The following is a 13095-nucleotide window of genomic DNA, read 5'->3' on the forward strand; positions in this document are numbered from 1 at the left end:
TGGCAGAAATGCACAGAGGGCAAACCCAGCCTCGTTGATGAGCCAGAATTGCCCCGGCAACGTCACGTCCCTAAGAGACTTGTAAATCCTGATGCTGCCAAACCTCACAAGTTCTACTCTCCAAAAGAGTATTATAAATCAATATACACTGACGTGTGTGACACAGTAAAACCATGTGTTAAACAAAGACATGAATCTACAGGACTACAAAAAGTAACAGCCGTAGAGAAAGAATGCATCTCAGCTTTGAACAGTTGCACAACAAACTTTGAGCAAACGAGAGAATTCTTTCGTCAAGATTTGGATGCCGATAGGCTCTCCTTACACCAGTGGCGTATCCTGGTTTTAACTAGTGGGTAATCTCCGACACTTGATTCATCCACCCACTCCTGAAGTCTCCCTGCAAATTTATCTCAACATCCATACAGGATTTATGAATATATGTGATAAAAATGTTACCTTATTGTTGCGACCACTGTCGAATAATTGTTGTGATTGCACTTGCAGTTAATCTACGTTTAGAATTTCAAATAATAAAACAAGAAAATATAATAAATCTATAAGAAAAAACCTGTAACAAAGAATATGAAAGGAATGCGGTAGTGAAATAAAAACCCTCAATATTAATTGAAGTCTAAAATTCAAGTTACCCCAGTGTCCAGTTACTCGTGCATTCCCGATTTTTGTTTGTATACATGGAAGTTTAAGTTCAAGACCTGTGTACAAGAGATGTTACTGGCCTACCTACATTAACTATTTCCAATTTCTCCGGAAAAGATCCCGTTCCAAATATTTTCACACGCAAATATTGTATTATATCCATTGCCTTTAACTTCAGTAAACACAGCACTAGCACGAATACTAAACCACTAACAGCTAAACAAATATTACATTTTCGAATCGCTAATAGGAAGAACAGCACAAAGCCACCTACAACACGCATTCAATTCCCTGCGCCAATCTTCTATTGTGGTTCCTTACTCCTTGACTCAGAATTAAATTCCCTATGGATGCTGAAAAATTCCCTTTCCCAGCTTTAAATTCCCTGCGATGCGCAAGGTTTTATAAGTTGGAATCATTGCTTTTTTTGTTTATATATTTTATTCATACATCTTTTATCTTTATGATCATTATTAATCTAAAGCGGGGGAAAAACAACTTAAATTAACTAATTTATGTGTACGTATATATATATAATTTATTTCTGATAGCTTTCCCTTTTAAAAATTATTCATTTCTGTGAAAGAAGTACTGGTTTTGAAGGCTACAAAGAAAGTAATCACGCATTTTAAAATACAAAAATGAAAAAAAGTAAGCATATAGTTTAATTACTTCATTAATCGATTGATTAAATTGTTATTTGACGTCGCTTTTCTGCCACTTTTGGTTAATCACTACGAGTGATGATATGACATTGATGAAGGGACATTTACCAAGAACACCCAGGCCGGTATTCGAACCCTGTAGCTCTGGCGTCGTAGGGAGCTGTGCTAACACTCCGCAACGGAGGTCGGTGTAATTTCTTGAATTTCTAGTTCAAATTTTAATTTATTTAATTACCTTCATTTTCAATATTAAAGTTTTTTTTTCCTTTTACAATATCTGTTGAAATAGCAGAGATCAGAAGCAAATGTAAAATGAGACTTAACATAGAATTGGTTCGCAAATGTTGTTCAGATTTCCCTGTTTCTGGCGCATTTTCAGATGTATTTTCTCTACTTTCTTTTTCAGTACGCAATTTGTGAACCCAGAATTCTGTTTTTTTCCCGAGAAATTTCCCTGTCGTAAACAACACAGCTCATACGATACAAAGGCCATCGGGGAAGAATGGCAGAAGAGGGCGCCACTGCCAGCCGAGGGAACGGGAAAGGCTCTGGGGTGGAGAGTGCGACCGATGGACTCTCTCCAGAAGGAGCTTACCCTTGCCACAGAATAACCGCGCCTGAGAAGCAGTGTTTCCTTCCCCTCCCGTCAAGGGATTTAAAGGGAGCCGGTGGAATCTCACCCTGACGTCACCAGATTCCACCAGCTGGAGAAAAAGTCTCACGGACATTCCGCGGCAAACGGTTGAAAACATTTGCGCGCTGGAAGCAAAGAAATATGTGACAAAGATTGGTTCGGAAGAATGTTGTGAAGAAATAAAAAAACAACTTTTTAAAAAATTATAGCCGGGTCATCTCCGATTACCTAGGTGACCCAGAGTATACGCCGCTGCCTTACACCTGTCCATGCTTGGTGATATCGCCAAACAGAAGAAAGTGATTATAACTACCATACGTGACATAAGGAAGTTTCTTTTGGAAGACAGCACCCTTCAGGAGCTTCTGCCTGAAGTTACCAAATTCATGATGCTCCTCCGCACTGTGCCAGTGACGACAGCCACAGCCGAAAGGTCATTCAGTGCTCTTCGCCGACTGAATACATATTTGAGATCTACAATGGGGCAGAAGAGACTAAGCAGCCTAGCGTATTCCACATACATAAAACTGTGCTTGATAATTTGGACCTGAGACCGCTCGTTAATGAGTTCATAAAGAATAACCCAGAGCATAGAGCAACTTTTGCTTTATTTTGAAATCATGTACATATGTCTTTCTTGTGTATGTCACTTTATATCTTAGTATACATGCTATGTGTTCCTTATTATTGCAAAATTAAATTTAAAAAGTAAAATATTGTAGCAAGAACAGAAAAATAAATGTATTTTCCTGCGATTTGTGTTAGCATTTATGTAAATAATTAAATAAAACTGTTAAATATTGTAAATATTCGTTATTTGTATGGGTACGTCAACACTAAGGTTATTTGCGCCCATCACGTGTCCTTTCTTTACAGGTCTGTTGCGGACATTAAAACACACCCATGCCCTCGCCGGGACTCGAACCCGAGACCTCCGGATCAAAGCGAGTTGATGAATTGATTGATTGAGTTTATTTTACTTCGCGTTTTGTGCCTCTTGGCTAATTTGCGAAGATGGGTATGAGTGATGAAATGATGAAATTGATGAATGGACATTCACAAACAACCAAGCCCGAGCGGGATTCGAACCCGGGACCCTTGGTCAAAGCGAGTTGAGTCGACCACCCAACAAGCTCAGCTACCGAGGCCGGCATAAAACTGTTAGTTTGGTATCTTAATATAAATACATACTTTTCAATGAAAATGTTAATTGTTATCTAAAAATCAAATGAGCAGACACAAACGACATGAAAAAACTTTGAAACATTTTGTAATCGTTTTTCATGTTACATTTCATTTGCATGAGGAATATAATAGCTGCTTAAAAAGTGCTATACGAAGAGGTAATTTCTATTTTTAAAAAGAGAGGGAGTAAGTAATTCATTCATCTATTTCAGTGATCAGAGCCCCCCCCCCCCAATAATTTTGGCAAGTCGGCGCCCCTGGCCATAATACATGTAACGAATAAGCGAAAATATAAAGTATTTTTTAATGTTTTCTGATGCACACGCCATAATAATTTAGTTGAATATTATCAAAGTCATCCAGTAATTTGTTGTAAGGTCTGCATTATGACTAGGGCTAGGATTTTTATGACCTAAAAATCACCAAAATATACAAAATAAAATATGCTCTCATGACCTAAAATTTTACAAAGTATGCACTATAATTTGAAAAATATGCCCTTACAACTAGACTGTTTCAAACATCAATATGAAACTTATGCTGAAATATTTTCATATACATTCTATTTTTAGTTCACTTTATGGGCCCTGATGAGTTGCAATGCACAATGAATACTTTCTGTAAATTTTCAATTAAAAATGAAAAAGATTTCGCTGCAGTCTGAAAAAATAAAAACCCTCGAGTGAACATGGAAGTTAGAATGAATCCACCCCGAAAATGACTGTATATTTCTTGAAAAAGCGAAAATATTCTGAATATGACCGAAAATCCATGAAAATATGCTTTATCACGTAGAAATGGCCAAATATGCCAAAATATGCCCTTAAAAAGCACCTTAATTCAATTAGTTTCTTCACAATATGAATTTCTATATATTTAGGGAACACATCACCCTTAACCGTAGGTAAATTTATTTTTATATTAATTCATTTAAGACTGTTGGAACTTGGAACTGTTGGAAGTCCTCTTGGCATTATTATCCACACGTATAGTCACCGGCATTAAAAATGGGACGCTTACGTCCTGAAATGCTCGCTTCCCTGCAAGATGTTATAAGTGGGTTATAATAGCAAATTTTCAATGGCAATTTCTACCACAGGCGCAGAGTTAGGCAACACACAAAACGCCTTGCACAGAAGCAAAGTGTTTGAGGATCTAGGAGTCCCACTTTTATTGCCGGTGACTGTACAATAACGTCAAAATGCTCATGATTACAAAATATGCCCCTGGAGGAGCGGCGGCAAGGGTTGGGTATGTGGGGCCATGGCCTCCCTGCCAGAACTTAATTTTGTAAACGTATTAAACAAAATTTAAAATAAAAAGAAAACCTATTTAAAATTAAAACTTTGTTACAATTGTTGACACAACTCGGGTTTTGCTCTTTGGCTTTCTTCTGATTTGATTTATTTTATTTCGCTTTTCTGCCACTTTTGGCTATTCGCGAAGATGAGGATGATTAGTAACATGAAATGGCTAAAGGGCCAATCACAGACGCACATCGACACAACACAAGCTCCACAGAGGATTATACTTGTCGGGCGTCCAGGCGCCAGAGCATCGCTAGTCTGGAAAATGCAGTCCAGGGCGTACTACGTGGAAGAAAGGTTGGCATTTGCGTTTTGAAAGAGATGACCCTATGCGATTCTTACGCTACCATAGTTACAAAATTTTACAAAGAGCGAGGAATTTTCTGGCCCCAAAATTTCCAATTTTTTTTTCTGAAAATGTCAGGATGCTCTACTACCTGATTCTGAAGATTTTTTTCTCTAGTTAAAAAGCAAGACTTTAGATATTTACGTTCTGTATTATGCTATTATATTATTGGCGTATTCTTGAAACATTAATTCAGATTTTATGGACCAATAATTATCCTAAATAGTATATGCAACGTTTTCTTTATTTGTCAAATCCAAGATATCTAGGATTATTTCCATCTTTCACGTTTCTGTCTAATATCGATATTTCTCAACAATGACAAGATTTATGTAATTTAGTTTTCGTTAAAAATCAGTATACTAAATCTACGGGGCAAACATTAATTTACTTTATAAAATCAGTTCCTTGAATTAAAGCACAGCAATTCTCCCTCGCTTTCAATAATATAGCGTTATCCTATTGGCTGTTTATTTTAGGAGTGGGGAATGACGCTACGTGTATATGGTGACGTCAAAAGTTCCAAGTTGCCATTCTTAATTGTTGCCAATCATAACCTTAACTTACTATTGCTAATTAGCATTGATCTGACATATAAATTATGTTTTTCTTGTATTATTTTTATAATATGAGTTGGTAGCATTGTTAGGAAAGAATCTGTTATGCTGTGTCACGCGCCTGAGGTAAGCAGTTGAGGTCTTGCTGTTAACGGTAAAGGCGGCGCGCGTATTCTTGTCGTGACAAATTTTACTAATCACTGCCTACGAGCGAGCAGGAACCAACACATTATATTTTTTAATTTGTGCGAATATGTATGTTCGCGCGCGTTACGGCATTAAAGTTGTTTTTTTTGGACACTTTAATCTTGAAATATTTGAATTGTATTTGCTGTCATGTGTCTCTATTATACCGCGTTTGTTACAACCTGTTCCGGTTCCCGCGCTAGGCGATCGCTGGCTTTTCTCCGTGCTGGGGAAAGTCAAAGCCAGGCAGCCAATTAAAATACGCAACGTCGCAACAGCGTCTACGTAAGCGCCTCTCTTCTGGCTTCCATTCGCTCCTCGCTGCCCAGCAGACGATTTTTTCCTCGTTTCTCATTGGCACCGAAACTGTCGAGCGATCGCTAGCGCGGGAAACGGGACAGGTTCTAACAAACGGTATAGGTGGTTACCTTCCTGAAGGAATGTGGATGGTCTTATAGTGCAGAAGGTTTAACCTGGCACAGTTCGCGCCAAACCGTACATTTCCTTCTGCTAGCCGACTTTCCCGGGCGTCACGTGAGTGTTTTCAACCAATGGCAGAAGCCTTGGAGACAGCACGTGCTTTGTCCTCCGCCTACCAAGGGTCGCCGCTTCCTTCACGAGTCCTTTGTTGCCACGTTGTCAAGCCGTGAATGTTCTGGTGGTGCAGACCAGACATCTGTGCTTGCACCCCAAAATGACCGCCCGGCCTGTCGCGACGTTTGCTCGCTTGAACCGAAATCAGTGGCAACAACGTGCTGCAGACGACAGAGAAGGTTTTGGCGGGAACCGTGCCATGTTAAACCTTTTACCCTTATAATCTCGATCCCAGAGTGAGAACTGATGCTTCCCTTTCAACTGACTAGCCGGTGAAGGAGCAGGGTGTTACCACAGATAAATATATATATATCTTTATCTGTGGTGTTACCTAATTCGTGGCTCTATATCCTGTAGTTACGAGTGGTGGCACGTTGCAATATACGTAAACTATAGAAAGCCTACGGAGTAAACGGTTGTGGAGACGTAACATCAAAGAAAACTTACGCTCGATATGAGACTAGCCCCCCTTCCCCTCCGACCGTGAGGGGGAACCCCGGACGTAATGTTTGTGCTCCGACTGGAATTAATGTGCACGCAATAAGCGGGAAGAGAAGCAAATATGGTGAGCTGAAAGCGGCATTAATATCTTGGTTCCTCAACTCGCGTTGACAGCCAGTGTCGTGCTTGGTGTAGTGGTTAACATAGGCTTACAAGGGATGCTCTCGCACTCCCTAGTTTGAACTCGGCACCAGAAATTTCTTCTCCATTATTGTTGAGTTGTTGTTTATTAAATCCAGTTTATGCGCAAAAAGGCTAATCGGGACTGGGCCTACAGTGAGACCCGAACCATTATGTGCCTCTACTGGGAATCTATTAATAATATTAAATCACGAAATAATGTTTTAAATTACATATGTGGCTCTGTGCTTTGCGGTTTCAGAGGGGATATGTTTATCAAAACTGTAGGTCCAGTCCAAGATAGACTCCATGTAATATAAATACACTTTAGTAATTACTAAATTAAGAGAGAAACTCTCATTTGTAAATAATAAACAACAAAACAGAAAATTAAATGTAGGTTTGCAGATGATAGATTTAAGAAATACTACCGGATTAAATTATGAAAAAGTTTTGAAGTTCCGTAATATCTTGATGATAAAAAAGACGTTAGTGAAATAATTATAAATAAGAAGTGCGAATATGTCTGAGAAATAACTTATTAGTTAAGTTTGGAATACCTAAAAAACTTATAAATATTGTCTTTATGAAACAAAGTAAAACCTGTGTAAGTAGCAGTATGTCTCATAAATTTAAAATTAGTGATGGGTTAAAACAAGGAGATGCTTTGAAACTATCAGTTTTTAATTTAGCGTTGGGATATGAGGTCAGAAAGGTAGAACAAACGAAAGAAGAATGATTGAGTTGGTGTTTTAAGTCCACTTTATGCACAGTAAGGCTAATCGGGACTGGACCTACAGTTTAAAGTGGGAGCCGAGCCACTATGTGCCTCCCCCGGGATATCGAACCCGGGATCCCTTGATTACAAGGCGACGACGCTTCCACAGCGCCATCGGGGAGGTCCCAAACGAAAGACTATACATGCTATCAGCATAAGCAAATAAAGTTGCCACTTAGGGAATGATATTAAGAATAATACAGTTACGAATAACACTTCAGCAAAGGAAATAAGTTTGGAAGTCAGCAAAGAGAAAACTAGATGCACGAGTGGTTCCCAAAGTGTGCAACGCGGCGCCCTGGGACGTCGTAGGTGACTTGCAGGAGCGCCGCGAAATGTTCCAATATTTCACTGAAAAACACTTATTTGTTAGTTTATTCATGGTTTTAGATATCATTGTTCAAAATAGTATGTGCGTATTTTTTAAAAATATAATGTGTCTGAATTTGAAATGTGTTTATTTTTAAACTTAAGGCAAGCAACCTAACGACAGTAACTGAGTGCTAGATGGGCCAACATTCTGACTTGGGCGCCGCGAAAAAATCTTGAAACACTAAAGGCGCCGTTGAACGAAAAAGTTTGGGAACCTGTGAAATACACGATTAGATATGGGAACCAAGTGTCAGATAGTTAAAAACTTAGAGATAACAATTAATTCGAATAAATTTATATAAGAAAAACTACACCTACCCACTTTCGCCAATATTTTAAGTGATGTGATCAGCACTACGCTCCGGTTGGCCTCCCCACCCACCGTCCCTTCCAGGAGTGCGTCAGTTAACCATTTACTAAGGCTTGTCGAATCCCAGAGCCACTCCAAGCGTAGAAAATGCTGGTAAATGTCCATCTGCAATCACCCACCCGTGTATCGAACCCTAATTTATCTTGCAGCAGCCAGACGCCCTTAAGATTCTATAAAAGTCACCTACTATACTGACTGACATTCTGAATTCCTGGTACCTTATAAATTATTTTATGCCACTCTTCTACCATTGGGTTAATCGTGACGGTGAGATTCAAGAATTGATGAAATGGGCGATGGGAGAAACATCCGCGCTTGACCAGGTTTCGAACCTGGTACCTCTTACTTCAGTGCGTGTCACGCTGACATTCCACCACGGAGGTCGACTACATTCTTGCAGGGTAAAGAGGCTCTGGCGCTCGGTTCCACAACCGTTACAATCCTCTGTGGGTTTTGCGTTCTGTGTCCTGTGGACTTGTGTTTGTGATTGTCTTTTCATCTCATCTAATCACTAGGGAGCGGATTTTAAGATGTAGCACCTTTTCAAAAATATAGCTATTCTCACACCGATCGTTTGAGATATGTATTTTAGGACATGAAATCAAGTAAAATGAACACACTTTGTTGCACCTTTTCGTGAGATTAGCACATTTATCCCGTTTTTACCCTCTCTTTGATGCTTTAGCACCTACCATTTCTTTCATGTTGCTTTGTTAAAAAAAAATTGGACAGAAAAATTAATGGTTTTCGCACTTCTTGAGCAGCTACATAAAATCCTGTAGTCTCATTTTATAGAGCAGAACGAGAACTATAAAATAGTATAATATAATCATTGCAGCCCCAATAGTTCCCAAGATAATGTACCAAAACCCGCGAGAAACTTCAACAAAACCTATTCGGCAGAATCACAGTTCTCTACGCGTCCGCGCGCGTTACATACAGAAGGGGCAGAAAAAGATATAATTTTATCAGCACCTTTTTAAAAACATTTTCAGAACCCTATTTTCCCGGACTTTATGTTATAACATATTTTTCATTTCGCTTCGGATCTAATATTGGGGTGAGATCTTTACATATCTGATGAAAATCAGCCGAAATAGAGAAACTTGACAAAGCATATTTTGACATATTTCACCAATTTTGCGTTTTTACAATATATTTCTTCAATTTTGTTGTAATAAGACATATTTCTGTATGATTTCGTAATTCTCTCGCACGTAATCGGTTATTTCATAATTTTTTCTTCGTAGCTTTAGCACAACGGATAGTTCATATTGTCGATGGCAGAATATGGAAATTGCGGAGGAAGAAAGGTGCCGTCTTTTCTTAGTACAGAACAATAATACCCCACTTTTTTTGTACCGCCGACAATTGATAGCCATGCAAACATTATTGAGGCAAAATGTTCTCTCTCATTGTTGCACGGGAAGTAAAGAAGTTTCGTTCTCATTTCTTTGCCTTTTTCGCTTTTCACAAAAATCAGTCAAAAGTAAAAATAACATTCGGTACTTTACAGCCCCTACTCTACTCTATCGGGTATGGGAGAAATTCGAGATTACTGTTGTGCATATTTTTGGCTTTACTGGGAATATTCCTGCATTTTTCTGACATATTTGTAATTTTTCATGACATATTTTCCAATTTATATGACATAATTACATACATATGTTACAGCTTTATCGGTGACTACAATGTTCCGTGTTCGAATCCCGGCCTGGGCATTGACGTTATTTGTGACTGTCCCTTCATCAATTTCACCATATCACTCATTCTCATCTTTTCAATTAGCCAAAAGTAACAGAAAAGGGAAGTAAAATAAACAGAAGTAAGGAAACACAAATAAGAAAACGTCAATAAGAAAACGCAAATAAGCAATACACAGAAGGAAACACAAATAGGCAAAACCGATGGAGGCGCAGTGCAATGATTCGGATCCCAGCCTAAGAGAGTGGAAAATGGTGGAACACAATAGGCTCCATTATTTTTTATATAATCACTACCTAGAACAGGCTTCGTCAACTTGTTTGTTGTGAAAGAGCGTTTTCGTTTGGAAGTGTGGACTGCAGAGCGTGCAGCGGTACTGTAGCATTGTAAGGGCGGAGATAAGGCTGGAGTGGGCGTCGGTTGCATTCGTGCAGTCGGGAAACGTCTGAGTGCAGTGTGGCATTGTGATCATGGCAAAGAAACGGAAGGTTGTTAGGTGAAAAAGATGGCGGCCTCTTCTGCAGTATTTTCTACCTATGAACACCCATTCTGCAGATTACTGGCCGTGAGGTTAAAGTAAAGAGATAGGACGAACAACAGACAAAAAGGAAGAAAGTGATAGAAGAAAAGTAGGAAAACATAACGGAAGAATAGAGAATGGAGGAAAGAAGAAGATAGAATGAAAAAAGATAAAAAAGAGAGCCAGCAAAAAGTAAGAGTGGAAGAACAGTACACAAAAAGCAGAGGAATAAATATATAGAAATAAGTAGAAAGAAAGAAAAGATAAAAACATGGAAAGAAAGAATGAAAGAGACGAGGAAAAGGAAAGAAGAATAGAGTTAAGGAGAGGATAATACTAATAATTAAAGACAGGGGAAGGAAAGGAGATAGAGAAGGACAGAGAGAAGAAACTACAAAAAGAGACATTTAGAACATACAGAAAATAATTCGTCCATTCTTGAGTCCAACCACAAAATATTCAATGACAACGCCACGGGTCACGGAATCTTATCGTGGTTAAGATAGAGACGTTTCCTGCTGTTCGTTCAGTTGTCCATTTTGACAATTCGCGATAATCGTCTCGATCAACCTTCAGCTCGAAAAGCAACGTAAGACGACAACAGGACAAACGTGTACGAGACCAACGACTTGTGCAATCAGGTGAAACGATGAGTTTCCAAGAGACGGCGAACTCGGACTCTGCAAATGTCCCACATAGCGAGGAACCTTCTCGAAGATCAAGGACCTTGCATTTGACTGTTTTCACGGTAATTCCGACGCTCCGACGTCCAAAGATGGCATGGAATTCTAAACTCAAGCTCGGCATTAATGTTCCACCTCTTGGCAGAGATAATATTTAAATTGAGTATTGAACCTAACTATATTCAGCAAGAAAGTAACTGAGCGATTACAGTTATACCCTCCGAAAAGTAACGGAGTTACGATTGTTTTTTCCAAAAGGAACTAAGTTAAAAGTACTCGTTCGGAAATGAAAACGAGTTGAGTTGCTCGTTTTGAAGAGTACAAAATTCAGTCACATTCTTCGAAAAGTAACCAAGTTAGTTTTAAGAAAGTAACTGATTTATAGTTACTTCTTTCTTACTTTCAAAACACTTAGTTGTTTTGAAAAGTAACAGAGTTATAGTTACTTAATTCGGAAAGTAACTGACTTAAAGTTACTTATTGAAAAGTGACAGAGTTGCAGTTACTTCTTGCGAAAAGTAATTGAATTACAGTTACTTATTTTGAAAAGTGACCGAGTTACAGTTACTTCTTGCGAAAAGTAATTGAATTACAGTAAGTTATTTTGAAAAGTGACAAAGTTGCAGTTAATTTATTTGGAAAAGTAATTGAATTACAGTTACTTCTATCGAAATATAACCGGGTTACAATTACTACCTTTGAAATGGAAAGTGAGCGAGCAAGAGATACTTCTTTCGAAAAGTAACAGAGATACAGTTAACATATTTCGAAATTTAAACAAGTTATTGTTGCTTCTCTCGAGAAGTGACCGACTTATAATTAAAGTAATCGCTTTACAGTTACTTCCTTTCAAAGTAAGAAAGTTACAATTACTTCCTTCTAAATATATAGAGTTATAGATATTTTTTTGGTAAAGTGACCGTTGAAGTCGTTGCCTTGTAATCAAGGGGTCTCGTGTTCGATACCTGATGGATGCACATGCACAGGTCTCACTTTCAACTGTGGGTTCAGTTCCGATTAAACTACTTGTGCGTAAAGTATACTTCAAGCAAAAAGTAAAAAATGTAAACGAGTTAAAATTACTTCTTTCGAAAATGAATGGTTTGATTTATTTTACCTCGCGTTTCTGGCACTTATGGCTAATCACGAAGATGAGGATGGTTGATGATATGATGACACTGATGAAGGGACACTCATTAAGATCAGCGATGCCCAGGCCGAGATCCAAACCTAGGACTCCTTCGTCGTAACCGTGCCGTGCTAACCACTCCGCCACGGATATCGGTCGTGAAGTAATGCGTTAAAATTACACTATTTTGGAAAAGTAACTTCATTCAAAAAAGTGGATGAGTTGAAGTATCCAATTTGTAGATGTAGTTACACGAGTTTCGGTAGCAGGCGTTCGAATGAGTTCTTTAGTTACGCGTCGATAACAAATGCTGAAAGAGACACATTGTTACACAATTAGGAGACTGAGTGTACTTACTTCTGAATGAGCCTAGCTATGAAGAACACAACGCCTCGATGGGCCTAGCGCTTAACCGCTTTCCTTGCCCAATGGGTCGGCCCGCGCTGGGCGCTGGGCAGCGTCCCCAACTTGCCCCATCCGACGATGAAAAAAAAGGCCCGTTCCGTGTGTAAGCGACGGGGAGACTGAGTCGCTTCAAGCTCTCCCCCCTATCTACCCACTCCGCTCCCGCCTCAACGTTCGTCCGACTTTGTTTACACACAGAATGAATTCATTTCTTCCCGAAGAGGATCCTGTACCCTCGCTCTCGTCTTCGTAGGGGCGGGAACAGTAAGGTTACGTCGAGACGGCACGACTAATATAAAAGGCCAAAAGGGAGAAAGAGTGCAAGAGGAGAAAAAATGAGCGTCGTTTCGCCAAGTTTCGTGCCGAAAGATGTCGCTGC

General features: G+C 39.1%; 1 protein-coding gene across 1 annotated transcript in view; it reads right to left on the bottom strand.

Annotated features, from left to right (window-relative positions):
- Positions 1-12844, bottom strand: part of SerT (Serotonin transporter) — a 133017-nt gene extending 120173 nt beyond the window's left edge. Inside the window, exon 1 of the mRNA XM_083124551.1 lies at positions 12669-12844. The gene's annotated coding sequence lies outside the window, so the exon portion shown is untranslated. The remainder of the gene's footprint in view (positions 1-12668) is intronic.
- Positions 12845-13095: the final 251 nt, after the last annotated feature.

This window comes from Lepisma saccharinum, chromosome 6 (genome assembly GCF_977018435.1).
Source record: "Lepisma saccharinum chromosome 6, izLepSacc3.1, whole genome shotgun sequence".
NCBI lineage: Eukaryota > Metazoa > Arthropoda > Insecta > Zygentoma > Lepismatidae > Lepisma > Lepisma saccharinum.